Source organism: Mustelus asterias, unplaced genomic scaffold, assembly GCF_964213995.1.
Source record: "Mustelus asterias unplaced genomic scaffold, sMusAst1.hap1.1 HAP1_SCAFFOLD_277, whole genome shotgun sequence".
NCBI lineage: Eukaryota > Metazoa > Chordata > Chondrichthyes > Carcharhiniformes > Triakidae > Mustelus > Mustelus asterias.
Genome location: NW_027590242.1, coordinates 121,819 through 138,126, shown reverse-complemented (window position 1 = coordinate 138,126; position 16,308 = coordinate 121,819). Strand labels below are relative to the sequence as shown.

At 47.1% G+C, this 16,308-nt stretch overlaps 1 non-coding gene across 1 annotated transcript; it reads left to right on the top strand.

Annotated features, from left to right (window-relative positions):
- Positions 1 to 15,022: 15,022 nt before the first annotated feature.
- On the top strand, positions 15,023 to 15,094 carry trnae-cuc (transfer RNA glutamic acid (anticodon CUC)). The gene has a single exon. It is a non-coding gene; the product is annotated as a tRNA-Glu (tRNA).
- Positions 15,095 to 16,308: the final 1,214 nt, after the last annotated feature.

The following is a 16,308-nucleotide window of genomic DNA, read 5'->3' as shown; positions in this document are numbered from 1 at the left end:
GTTCTTTCTATCAAATGTAGAAGAAAACCGATCATTGAGATCCGTGCTCCTTTGCACATTCTCCCCAATAAGCTGAAACATGTACACTGGAGCTTTCCCAGGCTGCTGACTGTACCAATATACATCAGGGCTGGAATTGCTTGTTTCCAAGGCGCAGGTCAGTGAGACATTACTTTCCTCTTTAACCGATATTTCAGAATCCTGTTGTTCCACTTTGTCTTGCTGGCTCCATTCTAACGGAAGTAACAGCAATAATGACAATCAGAGTCAGCCTCAGATTAAACGATGCAATTATCATCAACATCGTCACTGTTGTTTTAATAACAATAACATCTGGGTTACAGCAGTCAGGAGCAGAATGGAGTTTTATTGGGAAGGAAATACTTACTGAGAAGTGAGATAATGATGAGGATCAGAAAGAGCCGGATCCCCATGATCCTTCCTGAGTCTGTAACTCTGTAGTGAGAGAAATCCTCTGTCCTCTTTTTAGGTCAAACCAAACCAAGTAAACAAACTCAGATTAAATCAGGACAAAGTAAAAGGGGCAGCTCCCCAAAAAGGAGGGGGAACAGCCCGAACAGAAATCAAAGTACAAAGGAAACTTAAAAACATCAAATTAAAATGTGATTATTAGGGTCAATAATGCACCCCAACCCCTGAGGTGCCCAGCGGGCGCGGAAAGCGTCAACCTCGCCCGTGGACACCGCATGCTCCCTCTCCAGGGACACCTGGCCGCGAACGTAGCCGCGGTAGAGGGGAAGACAGTCAGGATGGACGGCCCCCTCGATCGCCCGCAGCCTGGACCGGTAAATGGCGCGTTTCGCCAGGCCCAGGAGCAGGTTCACGAGGAGGTCGCCATCCCGACCCTCCCCTCTCCGCACCGGGTGTCCGTAGCTCAGGAACGTGGGACTGAAGTGCAGACAAAACATCAACAAAAGGTTCTTTAGGAAAACGTAAAGGGAGTGCAGCCTAAGACACACAACATAGACATGGTCCACGGACTCCACAAGGCCGCAGAAAGGGCAGTCTTCGGAGCCCGTGAACCAGTGAATCCTACGGTTGTGCGGAACTGCTGCATGCATCACCCTCCACCCCAGGTCCCCGACGTAATTGGGGGAGATCCCTCCGTAGAGGGACCTCCAGCGGGGACCTCCGCCGCCCGGCGGCAACAAGGCCCGCCAAGGTGTGTCCGGGCGACAGGCGAGGAGGCAGTAGTGGAGGGTGTGCAGCAGCAGCCCGCACAGGAAACGCCTCCGCGCGGTAGAAAAAGGCACGGAGGGCATTTCCGCGAGGCGGCTCAGGCTGTGGGGCACCTCACCCAGGGGAGGGGGCTGAGGCTTTGGGCCAATGTGGAATTCCGCCCGAACAGGGGAACGCTCGGGCGGGATCCCACCGCACGCCTGCGCCGTCTCCAGTTTGCGTGCAGTTTCGGGGCCGAGCACGACCGTCCTAAGGTCTAGGATGGCTTTGGCCGCGCGCCAGACGGACGTCCCCGCGCGCTCAGCCAGCACGCGGGGACTCATCCAGCCCGCCCCTCCGCCATCGAGCACGTCCCCGATTCTGGTCACCCCGACGTCCACAGCCCCCCTCTCCGCCAGCCACCTGAAGTTATACGGCTGGAGGAGCGGATTCCTGAGCAGCGGCTCTCGCACGAGAGCCGCTACTCCTGACGGGGGAGAGCTGCGTCGCGAGGCGACCTTGTTCCAGACAGTGAGGAGGTCCTGGTAAAAGACGGGCAACTCCTGCAGGGCGGTCGGAGCACGCCCCAGTTAGAAATCCTCTGTCAGAAACAGAAGTAAAGATCCCCGTCCCACTGCACTGCTGATCCAATGAGAGGAATGGAGCAGTGGCAGCAATCTGTCCAATCACATAATCGGGTCAGAGTGAGCGCAGTAAACGGAAGCTGTGGGCGGGGTTACCACAGGCTCAATGTTGAGTGGAATGTGCGGTGACTCTCAGCTGCACTGGATGCTGTTGGAGCGGAAATAGCGACGCTTGAATCTACAGATTTCTCTGATCATCCTGCACCTGCTCACTGTTCAAGTGTCTAAAATTAAATGTTATGGCTGGGACATGAAGCATCGACAATCATTGAATCGGTGAGCATCGAATGAGGCCATTCGGCCTATCCATGGGCTGCATTATGTTATGTTATTTTTATTTCTCCCTGTTGAATTCCTGATTCCATTTCGGACATTGTTTTTCTCACTGCGCCCCTTTGGTTGTCTCACTGTCTATCTCTCTGTTTCTAGTGATCTCTGCACATTTGTCTCTCTATGTTCCTCCTTCTGTATTGTCTCCATATATCTGCATCTGTTTCCCTCACGGCCTCTTCGCCGTATCCTCATCTGTTTCCCTTCCCACCTCTTTCTCTTCTTCATTTCTTCCCCTGTTTGTCCCAATATTTATCTCCATGTCTCTCCCTCGTTTCTATCATTCTCTTTCCTCATGTTTATCTGAGTGCATCTCTACCTGTCTCTTCCAATCTATGCCTCTATATCTACCACGGTCTCTGACTCTGACCCACTCACCGTCTTTTCATTTGTTTATCTTCATTTCGTATTTTTCCATGCTGTAAACCAATATCTTTCACAGCTTTTTTCCACAATTTCCGAAATGGTTTAAATTCCCCAAACAAATCTGAGCATTATGTTCAGCGTCTATTGGGCAGAGTCTGGGAGAGAGGAAACCTTCCCCAGTGCTGCACCTGTTGCACTGAGCTTGTTCATAATTCGGGTTAATTTTAAGCCACATCAATCTGCTGATAGGTTCAGAAGGTGCAGCTTTCTCCCCGTCTGCCACCCATTCCATTTGCCAGACTGCAGCAGTGTCCGAGGTTTCCTCTGGCTTTTGTCATTGTCTCTCATTCCGCAGTAAGACACCGCGCTGTCAGACTGCCGCAGCCCATGGGTGGCGAAATTCCTGTCACTTTTCAAATTGTCTACAGATGCAGAAAACCGATTCCCCACTCTCTTACCCACTAATTAAGGGCGGTAAGTTTCATTCTTCTCTGCCGTTTGAGGGCTTCAGTGCACCAAAAGGGTTTCTAAAGACAATAATTATCCTTTTAATTCCAGACGTTTTGCAATCAAATTCCACAATCTGCCGTGATGAGATTCGCACGCGGAGTCTGGATTCCTAGACAACCGCCTGCCATCCACCACCCCCCACAAGCCCCATTTGATTATTATTGTTGACCATGATGTCACTCATGATGTTCGCAAAATGTTTCTAGATCAGATTGTTGCAGGTTGTCAGATTTATTTGCTGCCTTCAGGAGTGAAGGCAAAAAGTGAAGAGGGCAAATTGTTCAATGTTTTAACATTTCAGGTTGATCAGATTGGCGGAAGGTCCAGCTTTCTATTCTGTTGATTGTTGTCAACCTTCCCTTGACCACGAACTGGAGAAAGCCACCGTGTGTTTTGGTACGGGACATGCTCTATCTTTGAAGCACTGTGTGATTCACAGCACAGGAATATGCTGCAGAGTCAGAGAACATTGCGTTGCTAATGGTTAGCTCTGTAATCTTGCTGCTAGCATCAAACATTGAAGAGAATCGAGCAGTGATACCGAGGTTTCTTTTTACATTAGCTCCTATGATACGAATGACATATTGTGGGTGCTGTCCAGAGCGACGACGGTACCAGAACACATAACTTCGACGATCGCTTTTCTTCATGTTGCAGGTTAGAGTGACATTGCTTCCCTCCTCCACCGCCATTCCCGAGTACCATTGTTCCACTGCTGCTTCGTGACTCCATTCTGACAGAAAACCATAAGTATTGTCAGCATCGCATCATCTCAATGAACGAGACTCTTTTGACTCTTGGTTGGAGCACATGGGGAGAATATATCTTTTGCAAGAAAGGAGATACTTACTGAGGAATGATGTAATGATGAGGAGCAGTGCCGGGTACTTCTGCATGCTGCTCCCTGATTCCGTCACCCTGTCGGATGAAAAATACATTTTGCTTCCCCACTGCACTGCCAATCCCACCAATGACGAAGAGGGAGCTGCTTCAACAATATGTCAATAAAATAGGCCAGGCTACATGGCTCATAACCGGAAGAGCAAAGGCAGGTCGGGGCGGGGCTGTGGCGGCTGTATCTGTAGTTTGTAGTTTACAACTGTTGGAAACGCGTTAACACAGCGCCCTCTGGCGGTTTAACCTTTCACAAACACAAAATGCCTCAATGCTTGTTGTATATTCAATGTAATGTTTCAGAAGTAGTACTGTTACTAGACAGGGAAACAGGCCAGAAAATAATACCTACCACACGATCCAACACACAGAAACGTGACAACAAACACGAATTCTCATTTTAGTTGTGACATCGTGAGATTTGTGCTGCAATCATTGGGATTGGGACATGCTGGTGCTCTCCTTCGGTGTAATGGAAGTGAACTCGATACAACGTATGGCGGGCACACAAGTTTTCCAGTCAGCAGCTCACCAGGATAGGGGCCAATTATGAGCCATTATTCTAAACACGAATTCAGTCCATTTAATAATTTTATTTTGAAAAAAAAACTTAAGTGCAACTACGGTCTATTACATTATCCCAGTCCATGAATTACCGAGTCCGTTCAGAGGGATATTCTCTGAAATGGTTCACACCTCAGTTCCTAAACAGAATCAACATTCACATTATTCAGAACTCACTGAGAAATGAAAAAAAAAACTTATCGACATTCGGGAGGAGAAAAATAACTTTGTTCTTTCTGATGCAGAATGGTTGGCACTACTGCCTCACAGCACCAGGAACCCGGGTCCATTTCCATTCTTGGGTCGCTGCTGTCTCACAGCACCGGGAACCCGGGTTCAATTATGGTCTTGGGCCACTGCTGTCTCACAGCACCAGGAACCCGGGTTCAATTCTGGCCTTGGGTGCCTGAGTGGAGTCTGCACATTCTCCCTCTGTCTCCGTGGGTTTCCTCCAGGTGAGCCGGGTTCCTTCCGCACTTCAAAGATGTGCTGGTTAGGTTGATTGGCCATGCTAAATTGACCCTTAGTATCAGGAAGATTACCAGGGGTTACACGGGGTTACGGGGATAGTGCCTGTGTGGGATCGTTGTTGGTGCAGGTTATTTGGCCGAATAGCCTCCTTCTGAACTGTAGGAATGCTTTGCTATGATTCTCGGCAACATATTCGGTCACCGGCAAATATTTGATGCTTTTGCCTCCTTTCTCGTATGCAGTGCATTGTCTGGGTTGACGGGACGGTGCTGAATGAAGCCAGAGTGCGCTGTTACTGCCATTGCCCGTTTTGTCCAGATGAAACCCGGTGCTTTTACCATCCGATAATTATGCTTCACATCATCATGTGATAGACCACTTTAGAAATCGAGAAAACATACTGTTAATACAGAACACATGACTGCACGAGGAGTATTTTGTTATTTGTAAAAGTGTCAGTTAAGAAAGCTGCAATTGTGAGGAGCAAATACAAAGCAAATACCAACATGTTTGCATGAAGTTATTGGTTGAGTTGAACAGAGCGGGCTGAGCCTGAAATGGTTTTAGTAAAGATTTAAGTTAATGTTGAGTTACGTCCTATGCCTCTGCGGTTTGATTCATTTCTGAGAATTAAAAGGTGGTATCCAGTCAGATCATTTGGTCTCTTACTAATTCCAAACAGCTGAGCGTACATTAGTTTCCCAATTCATGATTTCAGAGCTGGACAGCAGTGAATGGAGCCCTGTGGGTTTACCTACACCTCAGGGACTGCAGCGGTTCAAGATGGCAGTTCACCAGCACACAAAACCCGAATTCAGCCAGAAAACCGACTATGTGTTGCTGGGTGAGTCTCTTTGGCGTCCTCAGCTGGCGGATCCAGTTTAATGCACGCTGGAATTTGGCTGTTGAGTGAATTCATGGTTGACTGCAGTACATACCAAGACACAGCCAGAAATATAAATTGGAGTTTTTTCAACGCGACCTTTATACTGTTGAGACGAAGGTCTGACGAAGAGTCTTCGAGACTCGAAACTTTGGCTCTTTTCTCTCCCCCACAGATGCTGTCAGGCCTGCTGAGATTTTCCAGCATTTTCTGTTTCGGTTTCTGATTCCAATATCCACAGAATTTTGCTTTTGTCTTCATACCGCTGGTATTTATACCGGAAAATGATGCTAAATCTGCTGAAATCATTGCTGGAGTTCTCTGTTCAAATCCTGGGCACGAAGAAGTCGAGAGAACGCCAAGATTTTGGAGAAAGTTTGGAGGTTTTGAATCAGCATGTAGTCAGGAACGAACAGACTAATTTGGTTTATTTTGCCTATGAGAAAGAAGGCACAAAACCGGTTCAATTGATATTTTCAGAATGCTGCACTTTTCAGAGAGTAAAATCTAGCATTATAGATACATTCTAAATTCACCGCTTATCTTTCTGTCTTTGCAGCTGAGGACAGCGGCTGAGTGACAGAATGTCCATGCTTCGGATGTGTGCAATAGTTGTCTTTGTCTGGAGGAGGTGGACTTATCAAATAAGCTTCTTCACCCCGAGTGACATCTAAAATTCTAATAATGCATAAATAAAAACTGGAATTTATGATCGGAAACTGTTAAACGTAAACTTGACTCACAGGTGACAGAAAGCTGCATTTTGCAGTCCAGGCCGCCGCCACCAGATGGCAGTGGGATACCGAGTTCGGTTCAATGTCGGAGTGCATTCGAGACTCACAACCGTGGCCAGTAACAATATTGAGAAAATATAAATAAAAGAGCTATTTCGAAGCAAAAATATATATGAGCATTGATAGCAAACGTATATTGTTTGACGAAATCAGTCAAAAAAAGCCGTGAACTGTTGGTCTGAGGAATCGGATTATCTCCTTCGGGGCTGTTTCGAGTCAGTGGTCTGATCAGCATTTGAAAACTCTGCGACCATCCTGAACCAGTACGCTGCTACAGTAACTGACTTCATTAGTAAGTGTGTGGAAGATTATGTGCCCAAGAAACAATTCCCCAACAGGAAACTATGTATGAACAGGGCTATCCACTGTTTGCTGAAGTCTCGGTCTGAGGCGTTCAAGTCAGACGACCCTGACTTATGCAAGGAAGTCAGATATCATCTAAGGAGATTCATCAAAGATGCCAAAAGACATTACTGGACCAAACAAGAGTCCCAGGCTAGCCACACAGACCCGCACCGACTATGGCATGTTGTGCAAAACATAACAGACTACAAGATGAAGGCATGTAAAATCGTCGGCTCCAACACACCCCTCCCGAATGAGTTCAGTGCATTCAATCCCAGTTTTGACCAAGAGATGAAAAGCGAGAACATGCCCTCCAGCCTGGAAGCCTTGGATGAACATGTATCGGAGGTCACCATTGCAGACGTCAGATCAGCCTTCACGATGGTCAACCCACGGAAAGTGACAGGCCCAGATAGGGTACCCGGACGTGCACTCAGATCCTGCGCGGATCAGCTGGCGGGGGTGTTCGCAAACATCTGCAACCTCTCTTGATACCAATCTGAGGTCCCTATCTGCTTTAAGAAGACAGCCCTCATCCCGGTACCAAAGAAAAGCCAGACAGCGTGGCCCTAATGACTATAGTCTGGTAGCTCTGACATTCATTATCATGAAGTGATTTGAAAGGACAGTCACGCCACAAATTAATTCCAGCTTCCCTGACTGCCTGGATCCATTACAGTTTGCCTACCGCTGCAACAGGTCCACAGCAGACGCCATCTCTCTGGCCCTGCACTCAACCCTGGAACACCTTGATAACAAGGACACCTATGTCAGACTCCTATTTATTGACTACAGCTCAGCCTTCAACACCATTATTCCTATGAAGCGCACCTCCAAACTACTGGCCTGGGGCTCGGCTCCTCCTTCTGCGACTGGAACCTGAATTTTCTAACACACAGACCAAAATCAGTGACGATAGGTAACAACACCTCCCCTACGATCATCCTCAACACCAGTACCCAAAAGACTGTGTTCCAAGCCCCTTACTCTACTCCTCATACACCAAAGATTGTGTGGCCAAATCCCCCTGCAACTCGATTTTCAAGTTTGCTGATGACACCACCATAGTGGGTCGAATCTCAGACAGAGACGAGACGGAGGGCAGGAAAGAGACAGGGAATCTGGTGAACAGCGGAGGCAGCCTCAGGCCTTGTTCAAGTGAGTCTCTACATCTGCACGTCACCTTGCTCCTGACGTGTTTGGCACCATGTGCAAATTGCAAAGCTCAAGCCCCGCCCAGAGCAGTGACGCGTGAAATGGTGTGGGAGGAACCAGAGAATCTACATCAGACCATTGGGCACGCTTGTTAAAATTCTGCTACCCTGTTACCGTGTCCGTTACTAGTTATTGCAAAATAATTACACAAGGTAATTCCTCCCCCTTCGTTATAGCTTTCCGTAGAACAGAGTTCAAACAGATTGCAACGTTCAATATATCTCTTTCCGAAGAGATTATTGCTGATTTTATAATGAGACTCATGCCGTATCGTCATCTGGTTATATTGTGGCTGGTGTTCGGTATGTAGTTATATCTTGTTATTTATTTGTCGTACTGTGATGTTAAATGCCTTTTCCACTCAGTTGTTGTATTAAACCTTCCCTTATGTTTTATTTCAGGGCTGATTCAAGCAGATTCTCTGTCACAACCTCAGCCTGCACTGTCTATCACTGAAGGAGATAGAGTGAAAGTGGACTGCAGCTACACAACAAGTTACAGCGATCCGGATCGTTATTGGTACAGACAATACACGGACCAGGCTCCGCATTTTATTTTGTATCGAGATTTAAGCAATAAAGTAGATGCAGATTTTGCCAAGGGAAGATTCGAGGCCGACCAGCTCAATGCAGAAAATATGTTTCCGTTAACGATCACTCGAACAGAAATCCAGGACACCGCCGTCTATTTCTGTGCGCTGAGAGACACAGTGATTTAAAACACATCTGCCGCTGTACAAAAACCCGAGTGATGTAGAACTGCCACTTCAAGGAAACCTGTGCATTACTGTGCGATAGCTTCCAGGAAACCAAAGTCTTTCGGTTCCGGGGCGCGGGGTGGGGTGGGGGGGGGGGGGGTGGGAGTATGGTTGCAAAGCTGAAACTTAAAGGAGACTGAGAGGAAAGACGGCAGTCACTGTACAAAAGCCTCCCTCCTGCTTACGGTTCCAAAACAGCTGCAGAAATCTCTCTCAATTACACAGGGCAGGGAAGGAGGGGAGAGACTGAATGCAGTGAACGAAAGCTGTGAGCGGGGATTTGTAAATCCCTTCCGAAGGTCAAAGCATAAAGTATCCAATTGAATAGACAATCAGTCAGGGACTGCGGTGCTTGTTTTGGGGAAATCATCAACATTGCTGAATTGTGTGATTATAATTAGCTGTGAAAATTAGGACATTCAAATACATTTGTGTTTCTTCATGTGTCTGTGTGATTGGGAATATTAACAGGATTCTGCTGAAAAATTCATATTTACCTGAAGTGTCGATATTCTGCCATGGATTTCCTCGGCTCCTCACTTCTTATGAAATTCCGACGTAAAAAGTCCTGAACAACTTTCCGAGCATGTCTGCACCGAAACAAAGTTAATGTTGCCCCCCTCGCCATTCGCAGCAGAGGGTTCAATGGGTACCCGGACGAACACTCAGATCCTGTGCGGACCAGCTGGCGGGGGTATTCGCAAACATCTTCAACCTCTCTCTACACCAATCTGAGGTCCCTATCTGTTTCAAGAAGACGACCATCATCCCGGTACCAATGAAAAGCCAGGCAGCGGCTTTAATGACTATCTCCGGTGTCTCTGACATCCATCATTATGAAGTGTTTCGAAAGTTTGGCAATGGCACGAATCATCCTTCCTCAAATATGGGGCCCAAAACTGTTTACAGTATTTCAAATGGGGTCTGACCAGAGCCTTGCAGAGCCTCAGAAGTACATCCCTGCTCTTGTATTCTACCTCTCCGGACATGAATGCTAACTTTGCATTTACTTCTTAGCTGCTAACTGAACCCGCACGTTAACCTTGAGAGCATCTTGAACAATGACTCCCCCTTTGTGCCTTTATTTCCACGAAACTCATCTCTAAACTCCATGGCCTGGGGCTCGGCTCCTCCCTCTGCGAATGAATCCTCATCTTCCTCGCCCACAGACCAAAATCAGTAAGGATAGGCAACAACACCTATTCCACGATCATCCTCAACACCGGCGCCCCAGAAGGTGTGGCCTCAGCCCCTTATACACCTATGACTATGTGGCCAAATTCCCCTCCGACTCGATTTTCAAGTTTGTTAATGGCACCACCGTGGTGGCTTAGATCTCAAACAATCATGAGACGGAATACAGGAAAGAGATAGAGAATCTGGTGAGTTGGTGTGACGACAATAATCTCTCCCTCAATGTCAACAAAGCGAAGGAGATGGTCATTGACTTCAGGAAGCGTAGTGGAGGACATGTCCGTGTCTCCATCAACGGGGACGAAGTGGGAATTGTCGAGAGATTCAGGTGTCCATGTCACAAATAACCTTTCCTGGTCCCTCCATCCCAACGCGACAGTTAAGAAAGATCGTCAACGCCAGTACTTTCACAGGAGGCTAAGGAAACTGGTATGTCTGTCACTACTCTCACCAACGTTTACAGATGCACCATAGAAAGCATTCCTCCTGGTTATATCACAACTTGGTATGGCTCACGACCGCAAGAAACTACAAAGGGTCGAGATCAAAGTCCAGTCCATCACTGAAACCAGTCTCCCATCCACTGACACTGTCTACAATTCCCGCTGCCTCGGAAAAGCAGCCAGCATAGCCAAGGACCCCACGCACCCGGGATCAAATCTCTTAACCTTCTTCAGGCGGGAAAAATATACAAAAGTTTGTGTACATGGACCAACCGACTTAAGAATAGCTTCTTTCGTGCTGCCATCAGACTTTTGATTGGACCTCCCTTGTATTAATTTGGTCTTTCTCTACACCCTAGCCATGACTGCAACTCTACATTCTGCACCTTTCCCTTTCCTTCTCTATGTACAATATGCTTTGTCTATATAGCGCACAAGAAAAATACTTTTCACTATACACTAATACATTTGACAATAAAAACTCAATTCAAATCAAGTTATGATCTGGGCTACACTTTATACCAGACTGGAACCATCAACAGAATTAGAGCATTCTGTTACATTCTGTCGAAGTCTAAACCGCTCGCCATGTGTTCCTTATGTTCCTTAGTGATGATAATGGTCTTGCTGCCCAGCGAGTCTATTTTTTAATCGCCAGTGTGTCATCCAGTGGACATATTTACATTTTGAACAATTCTGTATTTGTGCTATAGGAATGAGTGGTGAGGATTCATCATTGTATTTTAATTCAGGTTTATAGTAACACTGAGTTTTAGAAATATTTTTGATCTGTTTATTTTACTTTCTGTTTTGAAGCTGTTTCCGTGCCTGTCTGTAACACTGAACAACTCTTCTCCATCTCCCCTGTCAGATTTGGGGAGCTTTTGACCCGAGGCCAATTCACTGAGTTTATTTCTTCAGGGTGAGTTGTTGGGTCAGAGACAGTTTATGCAAAATTAACAAATTTCACAACATAGTGACTGTGATCATTCAGACAAGCCCCGGGTACAGATTTACACCAGTCACCATTCAATTTCTGAATGTTTCCGTAACAGGTTTGAAATATTCATCGGCTTTGCAGAAACAAGAAACAACAAGGAACCAACACAGCAACGAGAAACACGTGAAGAAGACGGATATGATGAGAGGTTTAATGTTATTCTGATACAAGATGAAAACGGTCAGGGAGATGGGGAAGGGTTGCTCTGCTTTGTTTGAGAAATCACAATCACCACCTTGTGAACTCTGTTCCGGATGTGCAAACTGTCTCGAATGCAGCAACACAGATAAAATGAACCCTATGAACAGCCTACCCCCAAATGTTCTGAGAAACTGAGAAGGTAGACTGAGACCTCTTTTTAGGTCAAACCAAACCAAGTAAACAAACTCAGATTAAATCAGGACAAAGTAAAAGGGGCAGCTCCCCAAAAAGGAGGGGGAACAGCCCGAACAGAAATCAAAATGCAAAGGAAACTTAAAAACATCAAATTAAAATGTGATTATTAGGGTCAATAATGCACCCCAACCCCTGCGGTGCCCAGCGGGCGCGGAAAGCGTCAACCTCGCCCGTGGAAGAAGGTAGACTGAGAAGGCAGCAAGAGACAAACGGGGCCTTCAGGACAAAAGGACGTCAGATAAACACGGCGGACGCCCGCCTGCTGTCTATGTGAAGCCCGACAGCCACATTTGGTCGAGAGAGTCAGGTTTCGAGGTGTTCAGATCATCAACATCCTGGTCCCCCCAAGCCAACGTTATGAGACACACGCCGCAATGACACCCACCGCCGGCGGCCATTTTGCGTTACCAAGGGAGACGGCCAGCGGCCATATTCCCGTTGCCAAGGGAGACGGCGGCGACATCTTGCGTTGCCAGGGGAGACGGCATCAATGCGGCGGCGTCCCGCGCGCTGATCTCTGGGAGCATTCCCGTCCCGCACATGCGCACAGTGGCAGCCCCGCCCCCTCGACAGACCCCCTGTTGTCCCGCCAACGAGCATGGGCCGGGCCGGAGTGGGCAAGAGGTGACATTGGGAATGAGCAGCCCCCGGGAGCGTTACAGCGACGCCTCGTGGCCAGGAAGGGCAATAGCAGCAGCACAGTCTCTGCCCAAAGGCTTCCCCAATTCAGCTGCTCAGAGACACTGGGAATCTCTTCAAGTGGAAACTCCAAAGATGTGCGGGTTAGGTTGATTGGCCAGGTTAAAAAATTGCCCCTTAGAGTCCTGGGATGTGTAGGTTAGAGGGATTAGCGGGTAAAATATGTGGGGGTAGGGCTGGGTGGGATTGTGGTCGGTGCAGACTCGATGGGCCGAATGGCCTCCTTCTGCACTGTAGGGTTTCTATGATTTCTATGATTCAGCTTCTCACATTCACCCCCTGTGTTCAGTCATTGTTTCCTAGACAACCTCTGTAGTGACATCACAAACAACTTGTTCACATTGAAGGCGATGGGAATCTGGACCATTCGGCTTCAAAGCCATTGAGCTTTGAAATTTCAATTGAAATAATAATGAAGGGGCTGGATAGGGTAGAGGTGGAGAGATTCTTTCCACTTAGAAGGGAAACCAGAACTAGAGGGCACAGCCTCAAAATAATGAGGGGCCGGTTCAGAACTAGAGTTGAGGGGGAACTTCTCCTCTCAGAGGGTAGTGAATCTCTGGAATTCTCTGCCCATTGAAGTGGTGGAGGCTTCCTCGTTGAATATGTTTAAATCACGAGTAGATAGTTTTCTGATCGATAAGGGAATTAGGGGATATGGGGAGCAGGCGGGTAAGTGGAACTGATTCGCTTCAGATCAGCCATGATCTTGTTGAATGGCGGGGCAGGCTCGAAAGGCCAGATGGCCTACTCCTGCTCCTATTTCTTATGCTCTTATGTTCTTATGTAAATGTTGGAGATGAGAATTTATAGATGCAAGTCATGTTGCATGTGGAACGCTCATGATGCCACAATTAGAGCAGTACAGACATCTCACAGGGTTGTGTGACTGGAGGAGATGTCAGAGATGGGGTGGTTAAATATAGAGGTACGGTCTGAAGCTAAGTTTTGGGTAAAAGATGGCAGTAATGTTGTGACATTAATTTAGCTTCAGATAGTTGCTGGGGAGGGGGATAGAGAGGTTGGGGAGTGATGTTTGTATTGGGGCAATCTCTCTCTCTCTCATCATGTATATATATGAATCCATCTATCACTCTCTATCTCTCTTTACCCATTGTGTCCAGAGTCTCGTGAAGGCGCAGGCCGGTGGCAGGTCATTACTGCCGAGGAGGACAGCCTTCAGCGCACTGGACCTGCGTTGCTGCACGGATAGCTCGAGGCACCTCTGCCTCCGACAGCATCACCTTCCACACGTGTGTCTCTTCTGGACTGTGTGTGTGTCGTGTGTAACTGGTGGGGACTATACAATCCAACTGGAACATGGAATGGTGGGAAGGTCTTATGAGCAAAGGCTGAGGGACTTGAGGCTGTTTTCGTTAGAGAGATGAAGGTTAAGAGGTGACTTAATAGAGGCATACAAGATGATCAGAGGATTAGATAGGGTGGACAGTGAGAGCCTTTTTCCTCGGATGGTGAGGGCTAGCATGAGGGGACATAACTTTAAATTGAGGGGTGATAGATATAGGATAGATATCAGAGGTAGGTTCTTCACTCAGAGAGTAGTAAGGGCGTGGAATGCCCTGCCTGCAACAGTAGTCGACTCGCCAACATAAGGGCATTTGAATGGTCGTTGGATAAACATATGGATGATATTGGAATAGTGTCGGTTAGATGGGCTTTAGATTAAACACTTCAAAACTTAACTCCGTGCTCAAGGCTGGAAGGAGAGTGTGACAGTCGATAATTGGCACTGTGTACGTTCCTGCAATCAGGAACTGGATCAGGAAGATGAGATACCTGTGTCCCTTTATACTGTTATCTCTAAACTCCATCTCCTCTCAATGCCGTGTGTCATACATTCGCTTTCCTTGCTTTCCAGGTAAAGATCGGGTTCACCAACTCTCTGTGTCTGTATCAAGCAGCTAACTGACCCTGGGAAATGGACAACCAGAGGGAGCTGGATGAGAGGCAGCGACAGAAACAGGAAGAGAAGCGACAGGATAAAGTTTCATAAATGAGTTCTGCCAGTTGCATTCCGTGGTGAATGTCTGCCGTGTGTTACCTTGCAAGTTTCACAGAAGCCACAGTGATGAGTTTGGTGGGATTTGGAAATTGAAAGTGCCACATGACCAGCTGCGGGACTATTTCACCTCACGGTCGATTTCATGTTGCAGCTAACAGGATTCGCTGTTTTAATTGGCTGAACAGTCCCTTGGGTTCGATCTAAACATGACAATTTAAAGGAGAAACTTGTTTTTGGTGAATAAAAAGTCTGAAATAAAAATAAAAGGCAGAAGGCTCATGGATAAATTAATCTTTTAAAGAGTTTGGACCAGCTTCCCTGGTGGTCTAGTGGTTAGGATTCGGCGCTCTCATCGCCGCGGCCCGGGTTCGATTCCCGGTCAGGGAAAGTAGATTTATTGCTGCGTAAAAATCCTGCGTTCCTTCCAGGTTTGTACCAGTTTTGTGGGAATCAGTATAAGGCAGATTTCCTCCTTTGTGTCTGAATTGGAAATGTCACATGTCAAGAACAAAGAAAAGAGAGAAATAGGATACAACGCGCTGACGATATAGATGGTGATGCGGGCTGAAATCTGGCTGTTGATGGAGTAAATTTTATTGTTTCCACTGACACAAATACCTCGCAGGTCTGGGTCCAAATCTCGGACTCAGTGACAAGAAGACCTTTAATTGTAACTCTCCGACCTCCAGTGAAGTGGAGGCAGTTTTCACTCAGAAAGCAGTAACTGCGAGATTAACAGCGTGGGATGGAAAAAGACTCAGTTTGCGCGGTGACGCTGCGGACACTCCGACAGTGCTGTGTATTTCTGTGCCATTGAGCCCACACTGCTGCAGAGATAGAGCGGGTCCCGGACAAAACCCCACACTGGGGTTCCAGTAAGGTACCAGCAGAGGGTGCTCTCGCACCGATAAACAGAAACAATAATTCACTCTGCACTGAGAGAATCACAGGCGCCTTCCTAAAATATCAGAGCAAAACACAACCTCAACAAGAGGGAAGGAGCTTTGAGGAATTGTATTAGTTACTTTCCACTCGCAGTTGTACTGTCGCTGATCTTCTTCAATCTATTTGATCTCTTTAGTTTAGTAATTGTCATTTGACCCAGTTTCCGTGTCTGTCTAATATTCAGCAGCTCAATCCCCATCAGGTTTTGAAGCCTTTTTCCCGCGGCCTGTTCTCTGGGTTTATTTGATCCGACGAGAGTTTTGCTGCTTCAGAGAAAGTCTATCAACAATGAAGAGATTGCACAAGGAAGTGACTGTGATCTTTAAAATTAACATTGCGAATAGAATTCCCCCAGTGAACTTCAGAATGTTTCCTTAATGCTGGAATGTTTTTGTTACTTTGAGCAACCCAGAATTTGCAGCTGCTCATTAACAGGGCAGGGTTTCATTCCCGCAACCCTGTCTGGAAAAGCGCAGCCGTTCCACTATCGAGGTGCTGAAAGCAGCTCCGCTCGAGGTGTTTCCTTTGAGTATCAGCCAGCTCACCACTGAGAGATCTCACAGACTCAAAGAGGCACAACGACTGAAGTGACAGGATACTGGAAACACTTGGGCTGATCCCAGGTTAATGAGGACTCTTGCGTTGCTGACAGTCAT